Here is a 13,941-nt window from a genome sequence, read left to right on the forward strand (position 1 = left end):
GGATTGTGAAGGCCTCCTGGCAGACTTCTTTGACTTTGACCCTGCCTGGCAACAAATGATGGCGGAAATGTGATTGGTTAAATGCTTTAATACGAAAATACATGTCTGGAAGCAGCACAGCCATCGGAAAAGCTATGAAAGGAAGCGGACAGACTATTTGGAATTATTTAATAAGTATTCATGGACAAAATATAATTAACATCAGTTTGGGATTCAGATATTTTTTTAGGCCAGCAGAGAAGGCCTTGAAGGCCCTGACGGCCCGCCACTGGTAATTGCCCAGAAAATTGTCAACAACATCTTTGAAGGCTTTCCAGGCAATTTTTTCCGGCCCTACTAACAGATCTTCAAACCGCTTGTCACTCATAACAAGTCTGATCTGGGGGCCAACAAAAATGCCCTCTTTGATCTTGTTCAGTGCATTCATGATTCTTTATGAGTCCCAGTTTTATGTGAAGAGAAGGAAAAAATATCTTTGCCGGGTCGACAAGCGATTCATGTGCCACATTTTTCTGTCCTGGAACTAACTTTTCATGGAGTGGCCAGTTCTGTCGAGAATAGTGCGACTCTTTGGCACGGCTGTCCCATTCACAGATGAAACAACAGTACTTTGTATAGCTGAGCTGCAGTCCTAGTAACAGAGCAACGACTGTAAGATCTCCACAGATATTCCAGTTGTACCTGCTATACTGGACATGCTTCAGCAGTTCCATATTCTCATAGGTTTCTTTCATGTGTGCTGCATAGCCAACAGGTACTGAAGGATAAACGTTGCCATTGTGTAGCAGAGCAGCTTTCAGGCTTAACATTGACAAATCAATGAAGAGACGCCACTCTTCCGATCACAACCCAAGGCCGAGAAAAATTCTTCAATGTCACAACTGAAACAGAGACTGTTGACTTGTGCAAATAATTTGGTTATATCCTGATGTCAGCATCAAAACACAGAAATTTTCGTACCTGGTGACAGCAAACACCATTCCTGCAGTCTCGAACCCAGCAGCTCGGCTTTCGCTTTCGACAGACCCAAATCTCTGACCAAATCGTTCAATTCAGACTGTGTTATCAGATGTGGAATGCTTGATGAGCACAGTTCAAAATCCAGGTCATCGTCACTGTCAGTACCCTGCATTGCAGTTTCTTCATCTGATCCGTCTAAGGTCCAATCCTCTGGTGGTGTCAGAATTGGAAGACTGTCGTCATGTGGCACGGATCTCATTGCTGAAGGCTGATTAGGATATTCAATTGACTTCTTGTTTTTGGCAGAGAAACCAGACACATTAGTCAAAAAGAAGTAACAGTCCGTCACATGGTCTTTCTGTTCTCGCCATATCATCGGAAAGACATGCGGTCCTGTGCCACCCACTGGAAATGACCCTCTATCTTCTGCAGTTGGGCATCCCCTTGGCCTGGTCCAGCCACTCAGGTCCCTAACAATGAGGATGCTGCGAGCCAGATTACCCTTGGGTAATCGCGCCACATGGCCGTAGTGCCGTAACTGATGCTCCCTCACAATGCAGGTAATGTGCCTCATTCGGGACTCCATGAGCAACACAAAGTCAAACCAACAGTAACCAAAGATTTTCCAGAGAGACACAGTACCAAAGGAGTCCAGTCTTCATCTCAGGTCACTGGATAGCATCCATGTCTCACAACCATATAGCAAGACAAGAAGTACCAGGACTGTAAAGACTTGGACCTTTGTCCTTTTGCATAGATATCGGGAGCGCCACACACCCCCTTTCCAGTGACCTCATGCCCCCTCATGCTCTCCCAATCCATCTACTGACTTCATAGGAAGAGTCACCAGAGACATGAATGTCACTGCCAAGGTAAGTAAACCTCTCAACAAGGTCGACACTCTATCTGCAGACAGACACACTGCTGATGGCCGTGTCCAAGAGGTCATTAAAGGTCTGGATCTTGGTTTTTATCCAGTATACTAACAAGCCCAGATTCTCAGACTCCTTGCTCAGTACTACAGCCTCATAGTTTTAAATTCCTGGTTTTAAATTCTAATTTAGTTACAATATGTATGGAATGTGGATGTTCTCCCTTTGAGCTTTGTTTAAAAAAACATACATGAAAGGTGACCTGGAAATTCTGAAGAGGCTCTATGAGTGAGTGAAGGCATGGTGCACCGTCCAGGGCTGGTAAACAGACCCCTGTGACCCTGAACTTGTGACAAAACAGGTTTAGTAAATACATGGATGGATGGGGATTTAAATGGTAGTGATTATATGCAATAAACTTTAAGTAGTAATTTAAAATGTAGTAAATCCTTATGAAACTTTATTTGTTTTACAAATCTGTGTTGGGAATAAAATGAAAATGATAGTATGTTATTACCAGAGTGCACCTTACACTGACTACACAATATCCCATTTGTTAAATAACAATGCAATTTAAAAGAATGTAGAATAGGAAAAACTAATGTAGTAAAAGTAATGAAATGCTTGTGTTACAGATTTAATGTCAAAGCCCTTCCTTAATAGAGCAACAGCTCATTGCAGTGCACACATACACAAACAGTTTGGTGTGTATACACGTCCTGATGTGGCAGTCATTGAAACGGCTAGTCATCCTGACAGTACTTTATATCTTCAGACTGGAAAATTCTGAACTTCTCACAAGAGAAACAAACTTCAAATGGTGATTCCTTGATCCTAAGAGGCAGCAGCAGTATACATATCATGTTAACTTTAAATCTTACATTGATATTAGTTAATTAAGTCTTAAATGTTTTGGTACTGATGTATCTGGATTTGGCACCGAGATACTGTATTATATTGAAAAGTTACAGTTGGAATTTATGTCAAATCCTACAGGCATTTTCAGATACCGAGACAAAATTGTTTTGGCTAAAGGTGAGCCCTTCTTTCTTTCAGTAGAGTTCCATTTAACAATACAGAATGTTTTGTAATAATTAAAAAATATAGTATAACCACATGCAGACCACAAAATAAACAGACAATTTTCTAATACAAGCTGAAACGTCTTCTTCTTTTGACCGCTCACATTTAGGGGTCGCCACAGCAGATCATCCGTCTCTGTCCCTATCTTTTACATCATATTCTGCCACACCAATTGCCTTCATGTCCTCCCTCACCACACCCATAATCCTCCTCTTTGGTCTTCCTCTTTTCCTCATGACTGCCGGTTCCATCCTTTACATTCTTTTTCCTCATCTCTCCTCCTATCATTTGATCACCAAATTGTCACACCTGAGTTGCCCCTCTGATATACTCATTCCTTCTTCTGTCTACTGTTATTACTCTGACTGAAAATTGTAGCATCTTCAACTTCACTGCCTCCTGTCTTTTCGTTAGTGTCACCATCTCCAAACCATTCAACGTAGCTGGTCTCACCACCATTTTATAGACCTTACCTTTCACTCTTGCAGGTACTCTTCTATCACAAATCACTCCTGCCACTCTTCTCTACTCAGTCCATCCTGCCGAACTCTCTTCTTCACTTCTGTGCCTCACTCTTGGGTTGCTTTGGACTGTTGAACCCAAGTATTTAAATTTGTCTACCTTCATCACCTTCACCAGGTTGTCTTAAAAAGAGAGACTGTTATGAAATTTCTGGTCTCGGGCAGTTTTGGGTAGGATCGGCGAGAGTATGGACACAACATCATACACATAGTCGAATTCTGAGTCAGTGCTCCACCGAGCATTCGCATGGGTAGTTGTGTAGTGTGCAGATACTGTGCTGTTCGAGTTTCATAGCACTTCTCAAAGTTTTCTTTGAGGTGAATAAAAAAGTGAGAAACGGTGTTAGTTTATGCTGAAAGAAAAATTAACAATCCTAGAAAAAGGTGATTCCAGAATGAAGTAAAATGACGTGGCAAAAGCATTTTGAAATTGCGCCTTCATCTTTATCTAATGACTAATTTTCATTGTATATTTTCATACCTGTATTTCTATAAAAAAATTCTAATATTTAATTTTCATTATGTGTTCAACTTTTTCTATTAGAAAAAATGTAGCATTTTGTTTTCATTCTGTAATTTCATACCTGTATTTCTATTTTTAAAAAAAAGTTAAATCTAATGTCTCATTTTCAAATAAAATATTTTTTGCAGTTTAAGAAGCACTGTTTTTTTTATACAGGTATTGTCAAGCTTGGGTCACAGAGTTGCATGAGTCGAGGTTTTCAAAGAAAATACGGCTATTTCATTACTGTATAGAGAAGGCAGGTAGAGGCTCTAGACTTCATTCTGAATAGGAGCCGTTAGGGCTGCGGCATGAGCGATTGTCCTGCTTTAGCACCCATCTTCAGATTAGAACACAAACGGCTTGGAATCAGCACTGTGGCAGATGTGGTCTGGAGAAGAGAGATCAGGAGAGTGTGAAGAAGTGGAGATCAAAGCCCAATGACAATGTTAAATGTTAAACATTGTGTGACGAGCACGGCACGTGGTAAGCCTGATCCTGCACAGGACAACCAATTACTTTGCCCATGGCTTACTGTTTACAGCAGAGCAGCTACGGAGCCGTCCTTGTGCCACTGTCGTCAGACATAACGAATCGCCGGCAGTCCTGGTCACGGTGTTATACGTATTTTCCCCATATTTGTTATAACTAAATAAATAAATATTTTCATGATCCCGTGGGTTTCGTTATGACAGGATTCCACCTCAGAGAGAGAATAAAGTAAAAACATACCTTAGCTGTAAATGAAAGACCTAGACATCTTTTTCACACTCCATATGCTGCCACCTTAGCCTTATCCAACGTCTTGCTTCCTCCGCCATGCTAATCATTAACAAGCTGACTTGCTGAGAAGCCAAACTCTCTCAGTAACAATGTTACCAATCTAGCTAAAAAGCCACGGCAACTTACCTCAATTGCTTGCACATGCGCAGCACAACCTCTCTAAGTGGCGTCAGATGCCATATCTGCATATCTCGCTCTGTTCCTTTCATGTGCTTCCTCAATTAACTCTTCCCACTGAACCGTTAATTCAATGAAGTACACTATTGATTTTCTTTTTGACCACAATATCATATCTGGCCACAAATTACTCACAGCTATTTCTTTTGAGACAGCTAGCCTTGCATTAAGGTCTACATGAAGCTTCCAATCATTTTCCACACTTAACTGAATAAATATAGAATTGAATATATATCAGATAAGACCATTGGCTAGCTGAAATTCCAAAGCAGATATTTAAAAACTAGGCCAGCTAGCCTGGGGGAATACAGGCCTCAACTATAATGAGTTGTGTCTCAATAGGACTGGTATGATGTAGGCAGTTGGCTTATCCAATTGTCCCAAAGATAAATATAGAGGTTACAAAGAAGATTAGTCTCTGCCATTTATTCATCCATGAAGGAGGAGATGATCACTTCTTTTTTTTATAAACAGTATAATGGAGAATAGTCTTACCTTAGGACTCCATCACGACAAAATATCAGGTCCTTCACAATTCTGTTTTAAGTGTTCTAAGCATGAACGTTTTTTTAAATCTTGCTTTTTGTTGTTTAATAGAAGCATGATGTAGTATTCTAAGGGAGAAATCCTGGAACCTTCTATTGGATAAAATATCTAATCACTATATTTCTCACAGACCAAAGTAAAACAGTATTCCTTATATGATTTTTTCTGTAGCCCAATTCTGGATATTTTCATGAACAGGGAAATATAATTTATTTTTAAGGAAGTAACTGAAAGTAGAAGCTCCAAATTGTTCTTGTACTGATACTATGTTCTCATAACATTACTGAACCATCTTGAAAACATTATGTGCAAAGAGGAAGATGTACCTTTTTTATGATATTCCATATATGTACTCTTTAAGAGATATATAATGTATTCCAGTGTCCCTTTACCTCTGTATTAACTACCCTATAAGTGCTGAACCCCACTTTATTTTAAGTATTTGAAGCAGTGAATCCTTAAATGAAGTAATTTATTGTTTTAAATAATAGTCTTACCAATGACTTTACCCTACTAGCATATATTGAAAACAAATTTGGAAAGGTATCAAATTTAACTGTAATAATTCTTCCTAATAATGGGCGATTTAAAGAAAGTTTGAGAGATCGTGCTCGATGACATGCAGCATGACATAATGGGCAAGGCACTGGAATTTAAGATTGCTGGTTCAATTTCTGAATGTGTGACCGTGAGTGAATAATTTAACTCATCTTTACAGATATAAACAGTTTACAGTTGAAGCAAACATGCTCCCACCATGTATTAAAAATAACTGAGTTTTTACATAATTAGTTTTTTTAATGTTATGCAGAATAGTAACTTTCAAATCTGTCAATTGGTGTGATAAGTTGAAATTTAGTCTGCATTGAAAATTTTAGTGATGCCCTAATGTCGAGTGGAAACCTCACCGCTAGCTATGTTCACTACCACTCAGCTGCCTAATGCTGAAGAATTGGCCAGATCAAGGATGTGTCTGATATCCACAAGCTACTAAATCAGTCCGTATTAAAGTTTGCAACTTCTTTTACAGCTGGTAAGGCATGCAGCTTTGTGTCTCATTGATACAACAGATAACAGTGCATGTCTGGCATACACAATATTGAAAGATACAATGTTGGCATTTTTGTAAAAGTGTAGTTAAGGACAAATTTCACTTGTGCATTCGGAGACTGGAAACACAGGCCTCAGGTAGGCATATGCAAATTACAAGGAATAGCAAAATGGTAATCTGAATGTTTGTTGTTACATAATGCTATACCAAAATTATAATGGATATTGTTTGGCCATTTGTGTTTTCTGATGGGCAGGTATGTTTTATGCTATCAACAAATGGTAGGCAGTCAATTTATCTTTTCACCATTTGTAAATGGATTTAAGTTGATATTACCACAAAACATTCAAATTAGATGTGCAAAATAATGTACAAAAATGGCTTTTACGTTAGCATGCCTGGACTTCTAATTTTATTTAAATAAATGTATATTTAGCAGTAAGAAAAATAACATTTGGCCCACTTGTGACAAATTTAGGCCCATCCTTTTATGAAATTCGGCGCAGCTACTTACCACGGGTTATGTGCAGAATATTGAACTTGTGATTAAACATTCCACAGTTTTTGATAATGATATACTACCTTAGAGTTTGGAAAGGCATAACAATGGCATCAAAGGCCACCACTAACTGATGATTGATCGCTCAGCAGAAACGTAGTGTTTGCTGGACCTTCCCTGTGGCTGTACTCCCTGAGATGGCACCGTTGTTATGCATACTTTGTATGGAAGGAATTACAAGCAGCAAGTTTTATTTCTCTTTGGCTCAACAGACAGATGCCTACCTGTCTGCCATAGTAAATACAAATTGTTATACATTGCTTTTTTGTTTGTTTAAAGATTTTTATGATGTAAAACCTATTTGGGAAGGTTTTGGGATTAATAAAGTATCTATCTATCTATCTATCTATCTATCTATCTATCTATCTATCTATCTATCTATCTATCTATCTATCTATCTATCTATCTATTATTGCTTTTATTTATTTGACAATGTTACATTTTTACTTTTTTTGTTTCACGACTTTGTTTACATATCATGTTACCTCATTCGTTGCATCCATGACATTATTGACCATTAAATACAGTCAGGTCCATACGTATTTTGACAGTGACACAATTTTCAAAATTGTCACCAGCTCTGAATCCATTAGGCGACCTTTAGGATGTGGTAGAAAGGAGATTCATAGCATTAATGTGCAGCTGACAAATCTGCAGAAATCGCATGATGCAATCTTGTCAGCATGGACTAAAGTGTCATTGAATGTTTCCAATAGACTGTGGAATCCATGTCACGAAGAACTGAGAGTAAAAAGAGGCCCTGCCCAATACTAGTTCAGTGGTCTAAAGAATTTGCTCAGTGAGTGTAGAACTCATTTCTGTCTAATAGGTTTTGATCAAAGTTTTCTTGGGGTAGATTCAATGTCTTTACCATTTCTTAAAAGACTTGTAAAGAGATGCAATATAATTATAAACATATTTAAGAGATGCAATATAATTATAAACATATTTTTTATACATATCATCTATGAATCATGTATTGTATACAAATTGTCTTGACATAAGTGCTTAATCCATATTACTAACCGAGAATGCTAAACCGGATGATGGACGCAGGCACATCCGGCAATGGGCCGTAGCTGCAAAAAGACGTACTGCGCAGGCGCAAACAAAATAGACGGCTATGCAGCATAGGTGGATCTCCTTACAATAAGGCACTATTAACCGTTCAACCGCAAAAAAAGGCTCCATATTAACAGTGAGTGCAATACTCCTTATTACTTATCCATATTTCTAAAAGAAAAAATGACTCGACTCCAAAAACGCAAAGCTCAACTAAAGCTTCTAACTAACGATGTACCTAAAAGTAAAAACTTTATGAACTGCATTAGATCCTACAATACTTCATTTAATATGCACAAATCTACATCCTAGATCCACATGACGCAAACTATCAATCAAAGTGCTGCATCGCAACAGGCACGGATTCAAAACGAAACACCTCCCGTCTCAGACATACGTTAATGGCAGCGAAGGCTACAACGGGCTTCTCACACAGCACAGGCAAATCGATTACAGCTCCAAAACAACACGTCCCAAATACTACACATGCAACAACGCGCCTCTCAAACGGCACAAGCAAAACATACACCAGGAAAATTCATTCGGATTAATGAATGTCATTTGCAATCATTGTCATTTAGTTCACTTCCCTGAAGAAACAACTGGCAATACAAGTTATACATTTACACGTTGTTGTCAAAAGGGTCAAATTAGACTGCCTTCTTTACATTCATATACTGAATATCTACAGAAGCTTATAACTGACGATGTACCTGAAAGTGAAATCTTTATCAACTTCATTAGATCCTACAAATCGGTATCCACTATGAACATTAACGGTGGCACTGCACGTGACATCCGTCTTGAAAAAATGTTGTTTATTGATGAATGTTCAATGGCATGAACAAACGTTTATGAATAATAATATTCGATTTGGAGGAAAGGTACTTTTATGAGGAGGAGATTTTAGACAGTGATTAGCTATTCTTCCAGATGCCATGCACTCAGCTATTGTTCAGTGCACCTTAAAATACGCAGACAATTGGCATTGCTTTCAAAAGATACAGTTAGTAAAAAAGATACGATGTCCAGAACCAGATCATAACAATTGCTTATTACAAGTGAGAGATGGTACACTCACCAATACAGATGGACTTCAGCCACATATTATTACAATTCCTCAAGCCTTTATCTGCGACGACTTAGTTACAGAGACATTTGGAACAGCAATCTCATTAGACCAAATGCCCCTTTTAACACAACACACTATATTATGTCCAAAAAATATTAATGTGGAAAACATAAATACCCAAGTCATTCCATTACTTCCTGGAAAGACACAACTCTTTCTAAGCTCTGACAGACTTGACTCTGATCACGACAATAACCATCTTCATTGACCGTACAAGTTCTGAGCTGGAATTACCTTTTACACTTAAACGGCGTGTACAAAGAAATTTTCAAATAAACCTTTACACTGTGCCACACACTTTATTGTTTGCTTTCTTTTTGCATCATCTACACCAAGGGTTCCCAAACTTTTTTCAGCCGCAGACCCCTTTACCAAAAACTTTTAAAACCGTCGACCCCCTAATTACATGCAATGATTTTTCATATCCGCACTTGCTTTGATATGTTCGATAAGACAATGAACAGACATGTTTGTGCTACATGTATTTTCATGCATTCTTACGTGTGACTCTTTTAATAACACATTTTACCTTTTCGTTCGCAAATTTGGTATGTAATGTGTTTTTTTTAAATGATTTTACTTCTTAATTAGGTACCTATTGGAATCATAGATATTTTGAAGTAACAAACAAATAGCAGTAGTAAGGGGGTCTATTTTTGCTGTCGTTGACCCCCAAATTTTTTCATTGAAACTATCGACCCCTAGAAAGTTCAAATCGACCCCAGGGGGTCAATATCGACCACTTTGGGAACCCTTGATCTACACCGTCACACTATTCTATATCTCATTCATACATCACGCTCTTTGTCATTCCCAACACCAGGGGTTGGCGAGCGAAGCGAGCAGGGGGCGGAGCCCCCTAGTATATGTATAAATCAATAAAGACAAAAAGAATAAAATCGATAATTACAAAAATACTCAAGTATACTCTTGCTTTATTTATTTCTGTAAAAATAAAATTATTTCAATTAGCATATGAATGTGTTCTTAAAAATTAATTGATACCACTTATAAAGTTTACAACAGTGTCAGTTACTTTGGGTCAGAAAGTGTGGTTCACCATTCTATAAAACATTGAACCATAAAGCACATGATAGCCAGTTCAACTGTCACTTCCAATGTGATGTGTGAACTGGACTGTGTCACTATACATTTATATTCTTTGATTATTAAATAATTAAATAAAAAATAATAATTGTGCTGCTGCTTGATAGCTGCAAAGTACATGGAACGGATGAAATTCACTAGACAAAGGTCCATATTGAGTCAGCTTAATCCTATTTACAGGGAAACTAGACCCCCAAGAACATATAGGAGTGCACCACCTCCACATCCACTCCCTGAATAGTGACCGAGTGTAGAGGCTCTTTGATGCTAATAATAATCAGTTTACTACTGAAAGCACAGGGTGCTAATGTGAAAAACCTTCTAAGGCAGCCAATGTTTGTCACAGGCACAGCTATCCAACATTTTCGCAAGGCCATTGATACAACCTGCTGAAATTCGAATGATCCCTTGGCAGAAAATAAAAAAGCCTTGGCAGAGATCTCATAGGAAAGTCAAAGGTACAAACAGCCATTAGATTCCTTACCCGTGCCTTTGCCGATTTTTATTTCTCCAAAAGGTTCATTTGCACCTTCAGGCTGCTGTCTGATTTCTTCCTGTCACACACATTCCTTTATAAGTGCAATTGCTCTAAAGTACTCAACATAAAAGTTGTACTTTCTGTTTGGAGGTTGCCATCCTTACATGAAGCCCTGGCCATTTTCCAGCTTTATCATGTGCTTCAGGCTTTATACTTTGTGTGTCAGCATTTTGCCCTTCAATTTGATTTCTTGGCTGGCAAATGATTTACAAAACTTTACAAAAAGAGCACCAAGAAAGCATTATAAACATTTATTTCCACAGATTTGTGAAGTATGCTAAATACTTTAGGTGGTTCCCAGGATTTTCTTTAGTACGATTTTCACCCTGTTTCAGTGACACCATCCTTACACAAGGGAAGGAAGCAAAATCACAAAAAACACACCCTTACCTGCACCGGACAGGCAGAGGTGTTGGCAACCACTCCATGTTACTCATCTCACTCACTCTCAAGTTCAGCTGTTCACAGCCTGTCTCTTTATGTCAACAAGTTGTGGGGCTGTCAGCTCCATGAAACTTCAATAAGATATCACTATAATAAAGTGTGTAAAGCGAGATTTGTGTGATCAAAGAATTAAGGTGAAAGTTAAAGGTAAAGATAAGAGAGCAGTGAGATCAGCAATAATGTATGGAGCTGAGGCATAGGCAGTAAAAGGAGAACAGGAGATAAAGTTAGATGTAACAGAAATGAGAATGTGGAGCTACACAGTATGATAGAACAACACCCGAGGCAATCACAGATACAATAAAAGTGGGAGACAAATCTAAGGAAGTCCAAGAAAGTAGATTGGAGTGGTATGGACATCTGATGAGGAGAGACAATGAATATGTTGGTGAAAAAGTGATAGGAATGGAAATGGAAATCCAGGGTAAGAGTAAGTGAGGGAGGTCAAAGTGGAGGTGGACGGATAAAGTAAAAGAAGATGTGAAGGAAAATAGCCTGACTGGTGAGAAGGTGCAGGACCGAGTTGTATGGACAAAATGGATTAGACACATTGTCCAAAAACAGAACAGGGGAAAAGGTGAAGAAGAAGATATATTTGTTTCTAGTCTTGCAACAGGCTTGCCCATACAGGATATCAGTTAAAGCCCCATGTGGCAGACAACTGGGGACCTTCCCCGACCAGGACGTAATTACGACAATACCTCCCCCGGGACATGAGAGAGCAACCCCCCTGGGTTGTGTTGGGGCCACAGGGTTGGAACTTGGAAGCTTAACACTACGGGGACCTGTGGTCACCGCCAAGGGGCACAAGGGACATGGACAGCAGCACTTCCACCACACTTGGAAGTGTTGCCAGAAGAAGATCCAGGGGCACCTCGAGTACTTTTGGGTGCCCATGTGGCACTTCCACCACTACCAGGACTGCTGCTGGAAGCTAAACCAAGAGCACCTGGAGTACTTCTGGGTGTGGTATAAAGAAGGCCGTCTCATGCCATTCGAGGATCCTGAGTCAGAAGGAGGAGGACAAAGCTTGCAAGGAGAGGAATGGAGGTGGCAGAAGAAAGGAAAGGCAGAGAGAAACAGAAGAGAAATGGGGGTGACTTCCACACCCATCACCAAATGCTAAGCCCAGATTCAGAAACTGCAAAGTGAACCTTAAGGTTCCTTAGGTTACCACTACCAATAAATGTGTCGTCTCTGTGCCTGGGAAAGGGAGATGGATACCCTGAATGTCCCTCAGGTCTGGTTCTAGACAAGTTTTTGATTATGTTCCTGAAAATGTGACCGAGAGACAATTATGAATGAAATTGAAAAAAGAAAATGCAGGTAATTCACATACTGGAGGAAAAGGAAAAGACAAACTGATAACAGATGTTGTGACACATGTGTGTTACCGTAGTACTGTACTGAAAGCTCTGTCACTGAAATAACAAGGGGGACAAGTATAGAAGAGACACAGCCACTAACCACACAGAGGAACATGATCCCATTCCAGATTAACATCTGTGCCAGACTCTTTCCAGTTCTTCATGATTGATTTGACTGGATATTCTGTGACTTGGATGTTTTTCTCTTCTCTGTTCTTTGGCTTGTGTTTTTCACAGAGCTGCTTCACATACTCTTTTGACTTCATTATGTAGTTCAGGCTTCTATACTAACACAGCACAAGTTGGCCCTTCCACACTCAGGTAGACTACAATCAAGTGAAACCCCAGACAGGTGATCTCCATTGAACTAATTCTATGACTTCTAAAACCAGTTGTCTGCATCATTGACAATTTAATAAAGGGGGTTAATACTTACGCAACCGATTACCTAATGTTTCAAATTTGTAATTAATTTTGACCAAATTATTTTCAGTAAAGATTCTTTTTCTGTTGATGTGTGTCAAAAAAGCCAAACTGAATCCACTGCGATTCAATGTTGTATAACAGTAAAAAGTGAAAACCCCCAAGAGAGTGAACGTTTCATTGGCACTGGAAGATGACAACTCTCAGCGTAAACTGATGACACCAGACAGACCAACTGACACCTTACTGCATCTGAAGATTTAGACAGCACACAGGTGAGGTGACTTACTTATGCTCAGATGGTGTCAGTAGTGGGATTTAAACCCTCTACTACTGGGTAGTGTTTTTTTACTCCAGAAATTCAAGTATGGAAGTCCAAAGTCCAAAACTTTAACTGCTATCCCACAATACCATATTTCCCTGGTGAAAAAAGTTTTCCATTAGACTTTTAAGGCTAACATGATGTTTTTTTTTTTTCCTTGACTTCAACATACAAGCAGGAAGACATTTTCACACTGGTATTTGGCTTTGATTTTGCTTGCATTTTTGACAGCACACTCCCAAATAATTAGGTGGGTGTCAGCGACAGAAGGCGGGGCATTAAATTTTGTTTCCTTCTTCTGCACACAGTGCCTAAAATTCACAAAAGCTGCAGGAGCAATCATTCTGGTGCTTCTCCTAGGATTTGAGAATGCATTTGTGAAGTTTTTTATTTTTTCATAACACGTGTATGTGCCAGAGAAGAAGTATGAGCATCCCAGCAGGGATGGAGGATGATTTCTGACCTGTACGGAATTCCAGAAGCACAACCCTG

This window comes from Erpetoichthys calabaricus, chromosome 12, assembly GCF_900747795.2.
Source record: "Erpetoichthys calabaricus chromosome 12, fErpCal1.3, whole genome shotgun sequence".
NCBI lineage: Eukaryota > Metazoa > Chordata > Cladistia > Polypteriformes > Polypteridae > Erpetoichthys > Erpetoichthys calabaricus.